The sequence below is a fragment of the Nymphalis io genome, chromosome 27 (assembly GCF_905147045.1).
Source record: "Nymphalis io chromosome 27, ilAglIoxx1.1, whole genome shotgun sequence".
Classification (NCBI taxonomy): Eukaryota; Metazoa; Arthropoda; class Insecta; order Lepidoptera; family Nymphalidae; genus Nymphalis; species Nymphalis io.
In genome coordinates this window covers 4,723,155-4,739,106 of record NC_065914.1, presented here as the reverse complement: position 1 = coordinate 4,739,106, position 15,952 = coordinate 4,723,155, and the positions used below count along the sequence as shown (strand labels likewise).

At 37.7% G+C, this 15,952-nt stretch overlaps 1 protein-coding gene and 1 pseudogene across 1 annotated transcript in view; one reads left to right on the top strand and one right to left on the bottom strand.

The window, feature by feature from the left end:
* The window catches only part of LOC126778772 (uncharacterized), a 212,040-nt gene that overhangs the window by 9,902 nt on the left and 186,186 nt on the right, over positions 1-15,952 (bottom strand). The gene's annotated exons all lie outside the window — the stretch shown is intronic.
* On the top strand, positions 807-4,459 carry LOC126778752 (probable pseudouridine-5'-phosphatase; annotated as a pseudogene).

Below are 15,952 nucleotides of genomic sequence, written 5' to 3'. Positions count from 1 at the left end.
CATCCCAAATATCGTTAATTTTCTACCAAACTTGGGAACTATATTATTTCTATTCTGCCACTGGTTAAATTCCATCATTTACCCTTATCTGTGGTATTCCGGTAAGGCTTCTTGGCGACACATATTCATGTGACGAGTAAATGGTACCTAGGACGATTGGATAAAGCAGGTTGACATGTAAATTGCATCTGACGATATGACCTAACAACCGATACCCCCTCCACACGCGGCGGCTATATTTCGGAGTGTGCTCAGGTACAATTTAATTTGGTTCCCCCGTCACCGTTTACCACGAAACTGCGAGGCATCGAAAAAATCTGGACCCGTACGTAGTTGACGTATTTAAGACACGTACGAAACGATTTGCTTCCTCGTTTCTGATACGCACCGCCAAGGTCTGGAATACCAAACCTCCGTTTTCCCCACCGCCTGCAATATGGGTACCTTCAAGTCAAGAGTGAATAGGCATCTTCTAGGCAAGCGCCCTCCATCTTAGACTGTATCTCACTTTTCATCAGGTGTGATAACAGTCAAGCGCTAGCCTATACATTAAAAAAAAAGCCACATGCGTACGTCGTATGAGTAAAACACTCATATACGCTAAAATAATTTATAATTACAGAAAACCAATAAAACATAAAGGTTCATCGAAATATAATAAAAATAAGAACGTTTGCCAGTAACTAAAATAATCAGTTTTTGCTGTGTCGTTTCTCCGTGTGTGTACATATGTACACCCATATAAACCCATAGAAACGACAAAGTATTTTATATTCGCGCTACACACACAACGTCGGAGAGTGGATATGACGTCATCAGAGGGTGATCAAGGGTAGCCACCTGCGCTGAACATGTAGTGAACAAGTGTGCGCAAACATAGGTGCACACTATTCCTTCACTTCCATAATCTGATAGGACGGCAAATCCAATACGACCAAAACAAGATCAGCCGTATTGCCATTGGCTTTATGTGGTTTCCAAGGCACGGAATTGTACACTTGGTGGGGCCCCCTGTGTAAGCCTATCTGATTCTGTAATCACTATTCACATATTCATTATATATTTAACCGCCAAACCGCAATGCTTAGAATTTTTTGTTCGGGTTTGAAGGGCGAATAAACCAGTGTGCAAGCACAAGGGACATTTCATGTTAGTTCCTAAGGTTGGCAAGGAAGGGTTTATACTTCTTCCAGCGCCAATGTACCTTCCTTCTTAATAAAAAACGCACTTCTAGCTTCTCCAGGTTTTTTCTGAGTTTTATTTGACAGTCATCTTTAAATATATAATCAAATGTTATTGAACCCGGCACCTATAATTTCTAGATTCTGAAGTTATTTACCATAAAATGATAAAGGAAATATGCGAAAAATATAACAGAGTATATACAAAAGATTTACAAGTCAGGGTATGTGATTTATGTACTTTAACATGAACTTATATGTATATTATTTAGTAGTACTTTCCTTTTACTAAATTTAAAGCGATTGACTGTGAGGTAGTTAAACTTATGCGAGTAGAAGTTTGACTTCGAGTACGTAGCGCCCTTTTTATCGCTTTTAAAACGCCTTTACGTGAATCCTCCGCAATGGCCAATGCCTCCGTATTTTCATGCAGAACAGCCACCGTGATCAATGCTAGGAATACACAATACTTATGGTCGAAAAAAGCAATTATGTATAATGAATTTACTCGGTTCACTACTATATTTTGGTATATTCTCGCCATCTTTAGGTCATCTGTCAACCTGGCTGGAGAACGCCCTTGCGTTTGCCGATCCGCAGTCTCCACCCAAAAACACGTTTGCTCCAACGGCCTCGCGTCGATCTAAATGACTTAAAATAATTAGAAAATTAGTTTAAAGGGTATTGATATCGACTACGCTAATTCAAAACTTTTCAGATGTACGGTGTAACTGATTGACAAATTTGTGAAACTATAGTCAATGAATTGAAAATGCCGATATCCATTAATGAATTTGAAAAGCAATTGGGAGATTTAGTTGAGAAATTGTCGCCGAGTGCGCCGTTACAAAAAGGTTATTTGTTTATAAATGCTCTACTGCTGGACAGGCGTTCTTTTTATATTATAGGTAGGCGGACGAGACTTTACACACACACAACGCCCATAGACATTGGCAATATAAGAAATGTTAACCATCTCCAACCAAAATTGGGAACTAAGATGTTATATCCCCTGTGCCTGTAATTACTCTGGCTCACTAACCCTTCAAACCAGAACATAACAATACCAAGTACTACTGTTTTGCGGTAGAATATCTGATAATTGGGAGGTACCTACCCAGACGAGCTTGCACAAAGCCCTACCACCAGTGAAAAGTATTCTTAAGGTTTGAAGCTGATTCCAATACTTTATTCTATTGTAGATTGGTGCACGCAATCACACATGCTGATTTCCTAAATAAATAAATAATCCTGGTTGGAATAGTCTTTATAATGTTTTATTTAACCGTCGAGCACGAAATTAGTTCATGGATCCAAATTATACATATGAAAGTTGAGCGCCTATAGTCAATAAATACAGAGGATATTTGCCAACAAAGTCTGTTTATGCTTGATTTTTATATAAATCGGTCCTTCACCTATGGGCCAGGTTATGTTTTTGAAGTATTTCCCGGCATGCAAACCAAAAAGTCTTATCCGCAAATCACATTAATTAAAGTTATAACTCAGGAGCAGAACGTCTTCTAACTCATCTCCACGACAGCAAGATTCCAACGGCGTTAGCGACGAAATCAACTGAGCAAGCGGTTAGACTTCATGCTACGGCCAGACCTAAGCTGTTTGGTTTATTTCATCACAAAGTATGTATCAAGGTTTATGAGTAAAACTATTATTTGGGGGTCTTTATCAACGCATTAGAACCCAAAATAATGATTGTTAGAATTTTTGTCTCTGTGTATTTGTACAAGCTAATCTTAGAAATGGCTTAACTGATATGGGTGCGGTTTTCAATAAGCTATCGTGGCAATCTTCACTTAAAATGCAATGTTTGTTTTATTTCAATCGGTTTATAAATAAAATTTATGTCACTTTATAGAATCATATCGAACATTTATTCGAAAAAAAATGCTATAAAATAACTGTTCAGTTGAATTAGCTGAAACTTCAGCTACCTATAAATGATAGTCTGTAAAATGATGATGATTGAAAGCTTAAAGGAACAAATAAAAGTGAAAAAAACAGCTTCAAAGACTTAGATTCTTCCTATGTAAGTTGAGTTCAATTCTACATAACCAATCATACTCAAACGTGCAAACGCGTATATAAAAAGTGCGCCGCCTGCCGCGCTGTTGTTGTATTGGTATGTCGGAGACGCACGGCGCTCCCTGGTAACAGGGACCTCTGTCTATATTTGTTTGTAATATATTTGTGATATAAGTAGCAGTGGCTTATTAATAAAAAGTTAAAATATAAACTTATTATACAAGATTATTTTTTGTTTATATAATAACGAAGTTTGGTATTGTATCAATCAAGGTAAGCGTGACAGATCCAGAAGTGTCCCGAGGGAAGCCAAAACCTGACATATACCTGGTGGCAGCATCCAGATTTCCTGATAAGCCGAAACCGAAACAGGTTACACTGTATGCTATTTAAAAATGTAAAGAAATCAAATTTATTCGTTTACTTACCAAGCTCGGTTCGTTCAATAGCATTGCACAACTAGCGTACAAAGACCTCTTATTCACCCATATGTAAAAGAATATAAAAGACAGGTCAAGTACAATAAGTTCAGCTCATTACCATCTTAATTAGAAAATATTTCCAAGTGTTATGTTGATTACATATGTATTATTATTATTGAGTATAGTTTATAATAAGGACTGTTTAAATTACAGTGTCTTGTATTTGAAGATTCATCAGTTGGTGTGACGTCAGCGGTAGAAGCAGGAATGCAGGTAAAATTTATGTATTTATAACATAAAGTTACATCGAAAAGTTATTATATTTCTTTTTATAATAGGAATTACTTCAATTATGTCTGAGTGTGTCTGTGTATGTCTTTATGCAAGTATGTCTGAGTAAGTAGCACACACCCATCAAATATTCAACCGCTGAACAGCAATACTTAGTATAGTTGTGTTTTGCCTTAAAAGCCGAGTGAGCCAGTGTTATTACAGACACAAGAGAAATAACATTATAGTTCCCAAGGTGAATGGAAATAGGAATCTATACGCAGTGGTGATCACACCATCAGGTCCATTTGACTCTTTATAATTAGCTTAATAAAAATTGGTGATGCTTAATTGGTACCTTACCCAGGTAGTCATGATCCCTGACTCACGTCTCGATCGAGAACACACACGTCACGCGACAATCGTCATCAAATCTCTAATGGACTTCCAACCAGAGCTATTTGGTCTACCGCCATTTGATGATACTCCCAGACGATACAGCAGAATTGAAGAAAATCCACCGTAATTCAGTAGGCTATTCTGTAAGAACAAACTCGATCACCGCGGAAAACAGTCGTAAAATGTCAGAAAGTGATACGCGACATTGAACATAACAATAATAATATTTCAAGAGTACACGCATCAAAATTCTATATCAACATAAGTCAGCTGTCGACATTTCACTTGTGAGTAATGAAGTGAGCTATTACAGAATAGCAATGCATTTCTAGAGTGTGTTTAAAACGAAAATTAAACTACTGCGTTATAGAAGTGTCAAGTAATGTTAACTCTTTCATTTCTGTGTGCCAAGTGCGTGTTTTCTTACTTATTCGATAACTTTGACGTTAACAATTTGTATGGTATTGCGGTAATTGTCACTAGATGGCGCTGTTTTCATTTTATAAAAATAACAATTAACGTCAATCGAATAAGTAAAAATCACTAATCACTCTGTTAAAAGCGTGTTAACGTAAACAACATTTTAAAAACATTGTTACCACGCCTTAATCGATATATTGAAATTATAAAACCTACAATGATATTTAATGTTGATTATAGTTTACAGTTGATTTTTATAAAGAACAAAAGACAAAATTAGTATATTAGTTTTTTTTTTATATATTAAAAATTAAATTAATTTATTATACAAATTAAACGTCACTTTCATTTCCTTAACTCTAGACATTTCGTAGTGAACCACATCCTCTCTTTCATTCGATAAGAGATTCGAGAGTTCTAGTTTAATGCGGTTTTAGTCTCTACTACAAACGCAAAAACATCTCCTTACTGATTTTTCTGTACCTTTAAGTCAATCTTCAAAACAAACAAATATTTAATTTTTATACTTCAGTTTATTTATACTTTATTAGTAAACTATGAACAGACTTTTTTATAATATACAAAATTAAAAAAAAAAAAAACACATTACAAATTTATATTCAAATACACATTACAAATTTATAGCAAAAACACGCCGTCTAAAAGATTGTCCTGTAGCATTGTACCCAAGATGGCATAAAAAAAGATGGCAAACTGGCATTGGCGCTCTGCACCGCTAGACTCAGCCTTTAGGCTAAATAAGCTACACACTTTAGTTATGTATATTTTGTATAAGTGTACATAAACTAACAACTTTATACTATTTGCTATTAATAGCGCAATCTGTAGTTCCAATTATTTTTTCACCAAAAAGTATTTATATGTTCCAAGGAAACTCGTGAAAAAATAAAAATAGTAAATCATTCACATTGACAGCTAGTCAATCATTTGCATAGCACATTGACAGATGAAGTTTTATACATACATATTTGTTATAATCGTTATATTTTTACGTGAAATTGGTACAGACGGTAATTCTGAATGATTTTTGAAAAGCGGTCTAGAAACGCCGAATCCATCATCGATTGAATTAATATTTTTTATAAAGATAAATAATACGTCCACTGATAATGATTACAATGTAGAAATAACTCCAGATGAATGCTGTCTTCAAGATGCTGGAGAGTTGAATTGTGATTATTTGAATATTATAGGAGGATGTTTGGATTTTATTTCAAAAGGTAATTTGTGAGACAAAGATAAAAGAACTTTATTTCATGTAACAAATTTTAAAGAAATGAGAGTAATTTATACTCTTTGTATAGATGTTATTAAAGTATTGAATGGTTTATTTTATTTACACTTAAGTATTGTTTTCTGTTTCTTTCATTCTTTAATTAATTGTATTAAAACAATTTCGACGCCTTTTTTCCTTATGCATTTAATAAATTTTACTGAGACTAAATTTTATTACAACAACAAACTACAAGCGATTAATAGTCGTTGTTAATATTTGAAACGCTATTACAAATAGTAGTACGTAGAATGCAACTGTTGATTACGAAATGAAATCCTTTAAATTATTATGAAAATTGTTTATTATGCTTAATGTATATATTTTAGGTGAAGTTAAAACTTCAAGTGTTGCTGCGCCTCTGTTAGATATCTACGGAAGAAATGGTTTCTGTAATGTGTTCATTGACTCAAAAACAAATAATGGTCCTAATAAAAGAGACGCTTTAAAAATTAATTTCGATACAACAATTGAAAATAATGATTTTAAATTTGTCGGGAAATACAAGCATTGTAATAATAGAGATGAAGATCCATTAAACGATTGTAGACCAGTCAATTGTGATACTTATTACAATGGCAAGAAGCCTTATTTTAGCAGGAAGCATAAAAGATGCATTGTCGTACCTCCATGCGTTTCTGACGATGAATCTGAATATCCAACTGTTATATATAATCCAATTAGTAACCAATGTGATGAACAATCAATAAACGAAAGGGATTTAGAAGATATCAAAGAATTTAGTTCAGATAGAGGGAACAGATACGCTAAAGACGTGTTGATCGTAAGTAAATTCGAGCCTAATGCAACAGAATTTATCGACACAATTGATTTGATAGATAACACGATAAGAATAACCACTTCAATACCAACGAAACACAAAGCTGAATCTGAAACGAAACAAGTCAAAAATTCTTGCATAAAATCGTTTTGGAAAAGATATTTTATGGACAATAAGTGGACTCTAATTGTCCTCAGCTCTGTCGTTACAATACAATGTTTTTTGATTTGGACAATGTTTTACTGCTTAACTAAAACGTGTAACTGTTTCGAAGAGAAGAAGGTTGTTAGGAAGTTTTTCAACTACCGTCAAGATGTATCAGTTACAACACCTTTAATTGGTACAAGTAATATTGATATTGAGACAGATTTTCAATATTTAAGCGAAACTTCTAATAACGCCGAGCAAAAAATTAAATGTTATAAGGCGTGTCAGAAGGAGAATCAGAATTTAAAAACAAGTATGTCTGATGATATATTATCTAAATGCTTAAATAGACGAGATTGGAAGAAATATAAAGCTAAAGCAGTAACTGAAATAAATAAAGACAATAAAGTTATTAAAGAATTAAATAACACAGAATATATTGATTCAACTAAGTCAGAAAAGGTTAAACGAAATTTCGATGTAAAAATTGCATTTGAAGATGAAAAAACTGACAATAACAATAAAACTAAAAAAGTAAGCGTTATTGATAAAACAGATAGATTGGAACTAGAGGAATCTGACGTCGAACCGAATAATACGTCTTCGGTCTTGATGATGATGGTCTCGCGTCTAGCTTGTAAGGTATGCCCAATGCCTATAACAGTCAATCTCAAAGTGTACGATACTAATATTATAAATGCTGAGGTGAGTTCGTTTATTCATTTGTTTTTTACGCTTTTACCACTTAACTTTGGAACCAGAAGGCTACTGTACGAGTTGACAATGAGGAGACTGATGAGGTAGAAATAAAGAGAGGAGTCCGACAGGGCTGTATATTATCACCCACGCTATTTAATTTGTACTCGGAACAAATAACAGCAGAAGCAATTGAAGGCCGAGAATGTGGAGTCAAAATAAATGGCCGCTATATTAACAACATGAGATACGCTGACGATACAGTCCTACTAGCATCATCTCCTAAAGAGCTGCAATTAATTATGAGCCGTGTTAATGAGTGCAGTGAAAACGCTGGTCTGACGATGAACCTATCAAAAACGAAGATCATGGTGTTATCTAAACATAGCTTCGATGACATTGCTATCATTGTAGCAGGCCAAAAAATTGAGAGGGTGCGCAAGTACAAATATCTGGACACTGGACATGGCTTAATGACACCTGGAGCTGTGAACAGGAGGTAAAGACTCGCATCGAAATAGCTCGAAGTGCCTTCTGCACGTTGAAAAAAGTACTCTGCAATCGCAGACTTAAGATCCCTGTGCGCATACGACTCCTACATTGTTACATCTGGCCTATACTTCTTTACGGATGCGAGGCGTAGACAATTAAAGAAGACCTCAAAAAACGTATAGAAGTTTTCGAGATGTGGGCTTATAGACGTATGTTGGCCATTAGTTGGACTCAAAAGGTCTCGAACATGGAAGTTCTGCGACGCGTCAACCAAAAACGGCAACTTTTGGAGACTGTCAAGAAGAGTTGCATACCTCGGACACGTGCTTAGGCATGAAAGATATGAACTTTTGCAACTGATTATGATGTGAAAAGTTGCCGGAAGGAGAGCTGTTGGGCGCAGAAAAAAGTCTTGGCTGTGCAACATCCCTAAATGGACGGGAATCGCGAGTGCTGCCGAACTCTTTCGCCTCGCGAAGAACAAGAAGGAGTATTTAAAGCTGACTGCCAACCTTCGCTAGTCGGAGTGGCACTCGAAGAAGAAGAGACTAATAGTCAAAGCTATATAAAACTTATATATTTTGAACGCAATACACGTCTTACTAAATATGCACTTGCACACTTGTTATGACGAAATTTACACCACTCCTGGATAAGTGTGTGTCGACATACATATAAAGAGCACACCAACGATTTGTAAGAGCTTATAACACATGTACATAAGTATCATTATATATTAAGTATAATATTATACGCGTATATATATACGCGTCAATCTTAACCGATGATAGTAGATTCAAACCCGGGCAAGTACCACTGAATTTTCATGTGCTTAATTTGTGTTTATAATTCATCTCGTACTTGACGGTGAAGGAAAACATCGTGAGGAAACCTGCTTATGTCTAATTTCGTTGAAATTCTGCCACATGTGTATTCCACCAACCCGTATTGGAGCAGCGTGGTAGAATAAGCTCCAAACCTTCTCCTCAAAAGGGAGAGGAGGCTTTAGCCCAGCAGTGGGACATTAAGAGGCTGTTACTGTTACTGATTTTTTTATAAACATAATAACCCTAAGCGTCCTGTCCGTCCGCCCAATTCTACTCAATCAATCAATCAACAGCCAATCGTTGTCCACTGCTGAACATAGGCCTCTCCCAAGGTGCGCCAAAGCTCCCTGTCCTCCGCCTTCCGCATCCAGTTGGTGCCCGCCACCTTCTTAAGGTCGTCGGTCCACCTGGCTGGAGGGCGCCCTACGCTGCGCTTGCCGATTCGCGATTCTCCACTCTAGGACTCGTCTGCTCCAACGGCCATCGGTCCTACGACATACGTGACCAGCCCACTGCCACTTCAGCCTGCTAATTTTGCAAGCTATGTCGGTGACTCCGGTTCTTTTCCGGATAATCTCATTTCTGATCTTATCCTTCAAAGATACTCCGAGCATAGCTCGCTCCATAGCACGCTGAGCGACTTTGAATTTGTGGACTAGTCCCGCAGTTAGTGTCCACGTTTCGGCACCGTATGTCATGGCAGGTAAGACGCATTGGTTGAAGACTTTCGTCTTCAAACATTGCGGTATAGACGACTTGAGGACTTGACAAAGGTTGCCAAATGCTGCCCATCCCAAGCGAATTCTTCGATCGGCTTCCTTCTCGAAGTTGTTCCTACCGACTTGTATTATCTGTCCTAGGTAGGTATATTCACTAACAACTTCGAGAGGTTTCCCCTCGACGTATATCGGTCCCGGCACGACATGCCTATTGAACATGACCTTGGTCTTGTCCAAGTTCATGCCGAGACCGACACACCGGGAAGACTCGCCTAGGCTACGCAGCATTTCGGTTAGTTGTTCCAGCGACTCTGCTATGATGACGATATCGTCGGCAAATCGAAGGTGTTAGATGTACTCGCCGTTTACATTGACTCCATACCTAGTCCAATCCAGCGTTTTGAAAACGTCTTCCAACGCGTTGGTGAACAGTTTCGGGGATATTACATCCCCCTGTCTCACCCCTCTGCGCAATTGGATCGCCTTCGTCTTACAGTCCTGGATGGGGACAGTCATTGTAGCGGCGTTGTACAGACATCTCAGTACCTCGATATATCTCTCTTTCGATCCCCGATTTTGCTCAATCGCAGCCTTGATGGCACGGGTATTGGAGCGTCGGAGATCGCGTCGCATCAGCGTTTTTATTGTTCGGTTTAAGGCCTTATCTGACAAAAACGATGGTAGTTCTCGTCGTTTTCTCATGAGCTCGAGTGTCTCAGCAGAGAGTTTTGGTGCGTTGTCTCTTCTCTGTGGCGGAAAACACTTGCGGGATGTGTTTTGCAGTATTTTGACCAGCGTGTCGGTTCTCTTATCAATGCTGCTTATAGTTTCCAACGCGGTGAATTGATTTTGAAGTTCCATTTGGAACTTTTCGGAGCCTTGAGCAGCTTGGAGCATGGTAGGTCGGAGAGTAGACCTCATCATTCTCGATCTTTCGGCTTTTAAGTTGATATTTAGAGTGCCTCGAACCAAGCGGTGATCACTTCCGGTATTAAACCTGTTGATCACTGAAACATCTCTAAATATGTGCCTTTTATTCGAGATGATAAAGTCTATCTCGTTCCTTGTCACGTTATCGGGGCTTCGCCAGGTCCACCTCCTCTGAGGCTTCTTTTGAAAGAAAGAATTCATCAAAAAAAGCCCCTGCGCTTCGAGAAAGTTTACCAGCATTTGCCCCCTGTGATTTCTGCAGCCCAAGCCGTAAGGTCCGACTTTCGATTCACCGCTATCTTGTACTCCCACTTTAGCATTAAAGTCTCCCATAACAACATTGTAGTGGGCCCTCGAGGTGTCGTTGAGGGCCTTTGCGATGTCCTCGTACATCGCTTCGACCACATCATCAGAGTATGTCGAAGTTGGCGCATATACCTGTACAACCTTCAGGGAGTACCTGTCGGAAAGTTTTAGGACAAGGTACGCTACCCGGTTCGACACACTACTGATTTCCACAATGCTGCTAATGAGATCCTTTTTGACTAGAAAACCGACACCACCCTGGGAAAGGTTATCACCTTCGCGGAAGTAGAGTAAGTTACCGGACTCTAGAGTTATCGTGTCCTCCCCCTGTCTTCGGACTTCAGATAACCCCAGTATATGCCAGTTTATATGACTTAACTCTACTTCTAATTCGGCGAGGTGATGGTCCAGCCTCATCGAGCGTCCATTACACGTTGCCATTTTCAGTCGTTTTATACGGTAGCCTGCCGTGAACCGGTGATTCTTAGCACCCCCTGCCCTGCCGATACCGCGACCGCTACCTTGGTCGGGCCTAGCGGGCTTGCCGGTAACTGGGGGCCTTTTTTTGGGCGCATCTGCCATTTAGGGAGGGGTTTGCCCATACTCGCCGCGCTGGGCAGGCGTGTTGGCGAGCGCAGTAGGGGGTAAGATGTTTATGGGGGGGGGGGACGCTGCTGCCCATCCCCCCTTTTCCCCGTCCCTCAGTCGCCTCTTACGACACCCACGGGATGAGGTTGGGGGAGTACTATTCTAAGCCGGTACTCCACGGCTATCCAATTCTACTAACTAAAGAATATTAAATAAATATAGAATATTCAAAGTTGTATTTGAATTGAATCGGTAACGTATCGTAATCGTTATAAATCAGTAGAATTGCATTGCAGCCGTAGGACAAGTGTTTGGACGGCGTGTATTATTATTATATTATATTCTTTGACATCTTATCTATACAAATATTATAAATGCGAAAGTAACTCGGTCTGTCTGCCTGTTACGCTTTCACGGCTAAACCACTGAGCCGATTTTGATAAAATTTTACATACCTAACACATATCTCTAACATGTAAAGCGAATAAATTCTGTATATAATTAAGTCTTTTATATATAACTTTTATAGATACCAAATGACATAATCGTACCTTAATCAGATAAAAACATTTAAACATAGATAAAGTAATATTCAACATTAAAACCAATGACTATAATTATTCTATTGTTTTTTTGTCTGTTCGAGTGTCATCATTAACAGAGCAAGAATGCCGGTTATTCAACAACAAAAAACCTTATAGTGAAACGCCACTTGAATAAAAATGTTCACTATACAAAACATCTTAGAGTTCAAATTTCATTGTCAAGCGAATATCAACATAAAGAACATAATATTAACATCCTAATATCCACTTATTGAATTTGAGCGGTTTTTTGTTAAAAAATTAACGAAATTATTTACGGAATCCCTATTATTGTCACTAGAAGGTGCTGTTTTCATTTTATATAAATCGCAGTTAACGCCAATGTTATCAGATAAATAAAAAAACTCGATCTAGGCACACTGTGTTATTTTGTATGAACTCACTTCGTATCTCACTCGTGATGTATTAAAAGAAAAATTGAAAAAAAAAACAATGTTTGAGGTGTTACCCGGTAGTCTTTGTATTGTGAGACTTCAAGAATAAAACCACCGACTATGTACTGCTGGTATCTTACCAGTTAATTGTTTTCCTTTTATGAATTTACAAAAACTTATATTGTACTTTAGAAAAAATATTCCTATAGCGCGATGTAAAATACATCTAACGCCATCTATTGACGTGAAGGTAAACAAAACAATATTAGGCATAATGTAATATGATCTTGAACACCGTCTTATATTTTAATGCGTTTATCTACTAAATGGTATAATTATTATATTTCTCACACCAGGGGGAGGTAATATTCTTTTCTGAACCCCAACAACTTGTATGAAAAGCTTAATAAAAATCGGTTGAATAGTAAGTTAATACGTGAGTGCGTAAAAATAAACAAACTCACTTTAGAATTTATAATATTAGGTCCTTACATATGAAATTGGCGTTTTGTACGGGAGGTTTGTATAAAGTCAATTTTTTTTGTAAAATATATTTAATTAATCAAAGTATGCACCGTTTTTATCTATGCACCTTTGCCATCTCATAGGTAGTTCATTGATCCCTTTACTAAAAAAAAGCGTGGGGGGCGAGAATCAATAAACTCTTTGAAGGCGGTTTGGACTGCCGCATCGGAGTTGAATTTTTTTCCTTGCAAGAAGTTGTCCAAATTCCGTAAAAAATGGTAATCTGTTGGAGCAAGGTCTGGGGAGTACGGTGGATGTCGCAGACATTCCAATTGTAGCTCATCTAACTTAGTGGTTGTTTGTTGTGCAGTGTGTGGTCTTGCGTTGTCGTGAAGCAGCAGTGGCCTAGAGCGATTGACCAATCTCGGTTGTTTAGCAGCTAGTTCTTCCTTCATGGTTTGCAATGGAAGTAGGAATCATTATATTAAGGATTGGCCATCATTTATGGACGTCATTGAAAATTGTTTTGTCTATGCAGATTACTAAGCAAGCTGCCTAATTCCTATGCGTTCACAAAAGCATTAGGCGAGGCTCTAAAGTAACACAACAGTCGATGCGTGTTTGCAAGTTCGATTCACTCAATTCATGAGGCACCTATCGTTCAAGTTTTTTACTTTCCCGATTTGCTTCAAGTGGATTTATACAGTTTTATCACTTACCCTGAGAGCTTTGTGATGCATCCGCTTCCACATTTTTTTTCTTTAATTCTTCATTTTCCACTTTGGTCTCCGGCCGTCCACGGGGTTGGTTCTGAAGGTCGAAATTTCCAGAACGAAACGAAACGAACGTTGAAACCAAAAACGTACCGTACGTAAAGAACGTAAACGAAACGTACTTTCTTTTGCGACACCAGCGCTGTACACATCATTAATCCCTCGAGATGTTTCTGCAGCACTGGTGCCACGATAGAACTCGTACTCGTAAATATACCGATATTTCATGTTTCCATTGTGCGGTAATAAGCGAAGCCAAAGAAAAAAATAATGAGGAAAAAACAAATGAATGAACGTTTTCAAAACTCAAATGTAACAGCTAAATGAATTTATAAATTTGAATTTTGAATTCTAAACCGAAGAGGAGATATTTTAGATCAAATTGGTCAGTACGACAAAACGCTAACTTCATATGTAAGGACCTGATATTAGTTAATATTACTTATTATTATTCCGCCGTGAGTTTTGAGTTTGTTGAATAGCCCTCCTGATCAGATACATTTTAACATACGACCTTTTATATTAGCAAATTGCGTTTCAGGTAATCTTATTTACTTTTATACAACGTGCTCTAAGTTTTTACAACTGCTATAGCCTAAGAATCAAGACGGTTCAGTGGTTACAACACGTAAGTCACGAAGATTGCGGATTCAAACCCGGGCAAGCACCACTAAATTCGTGTGTATTATTCATCTCGTGCTCGGCGGGAAAGGAAACCTGCATTTGTCGAATGAAAAACTGCCACATGTGAGCCACAAGTCGAGATGGCCCAGTGGTAAGAACGCGTGAATCTTAACCGATGAACGTGGGTTTAAATCCGGGCAAGCACCTCTAAATTTTCATGTACTTAATTTCTGTTTATAATTCATCTCCTGCTTTTCGGTGACGGAAAACATCGCGAGGAAACCTGCATGTGCCTAATTTTATCGAAATTCTGCCACATGTTTTTTCCACCATCCCGCATTGGAGTAGCGTAATGAAATAAGCTTCAAAACCTTCTCCTCAAAAAGGGAGATGAGCCCTTAGCCCAGCACTGGGACATTTACAGACTGTTACTGTTACTGTGTGCCATTAACAGGTTATAGGGTAAAAAAAATAATTATATTTTAAATTTTCAGCTCTTCGAGAAACTCAGGACCATGCGAGGTGGTTTTGCACCGATGTTGGAGAAATTACAAATCATAGGTGGTGACGCCTCAGCCCCAGATTTGGCGATTAGTCAAGATGACAGGGAAATGATAATAGAGAACGTGCATATGATCATTCACGCCGCAGCTACCATCAGGTAAAGTATAAAACATGCTTATGGTATCATTCTGACTAACTTCGGCCACTGGGCAATTGCACAGGATATATAATAGTGCACAAATGTGTAAGCAAATACAAGTGCATAACATTACTTTCATAATCCGATAGACATTCCGAAATTGGAAAAACTCCCTTAACGAGTACGTATTTTTACAATGCACAAGAGTGTGAAAACCCATGGCTGCTGAAACCCAAACTTTTTTTACAGCCCCGAATCGGGACTTAAGCTCTTGGGGTCTGCTGCCTTATATATTAGTCACTAGACCAAAGATGCAGTCATAAAGCATATACAGCCAGAGTGAGCAAATATTCTACTGCTGACTAAATGAAAATATGGTTTGGGGCGTAAATCCACCAAGTTTAATGAATCCCGAGCTATGCTCAAAATAAAGTATTTTACTCGTCAGGATTTTCCACCTTCATTAAACAAAGCGAGTTAATAATCGTGATAATATAACAATGTGTCGCTTTAGATTTGACGAAGAGTTGAAAAAGGCAGTTCTACACAACGTCCGAGGAATAAAGCTGGTGCTTGAACTTGCTAAGCAATGCAAACATCTTTAGGTACTAATATTTTAGGTTACATTTAGGTTAAAGACCATTGTCAAAATCATTAGGAACATGGAATACATCAGACCTGAGATGAACCAGCGAAAGATTCGGAGTTTTCCTTTTGTTTCTTGTTTATTATCTATAAATAAAGAGTAACTACTGAGTTTCTAGCCGGTTCTTCTCGATATAATATTCATTCCGAATCAGTGATAGAACTGCTTGTAACACCTTACTTGAACAAAAAATATTTTTCATGTATCTGTTATGAATATATTTACTAATAAGCAAAATTAATAAAATTATTTATATTTATCTTAGATATTAATTGTTATTTTCTTATTCCTTGCTAGCTCTTCATCC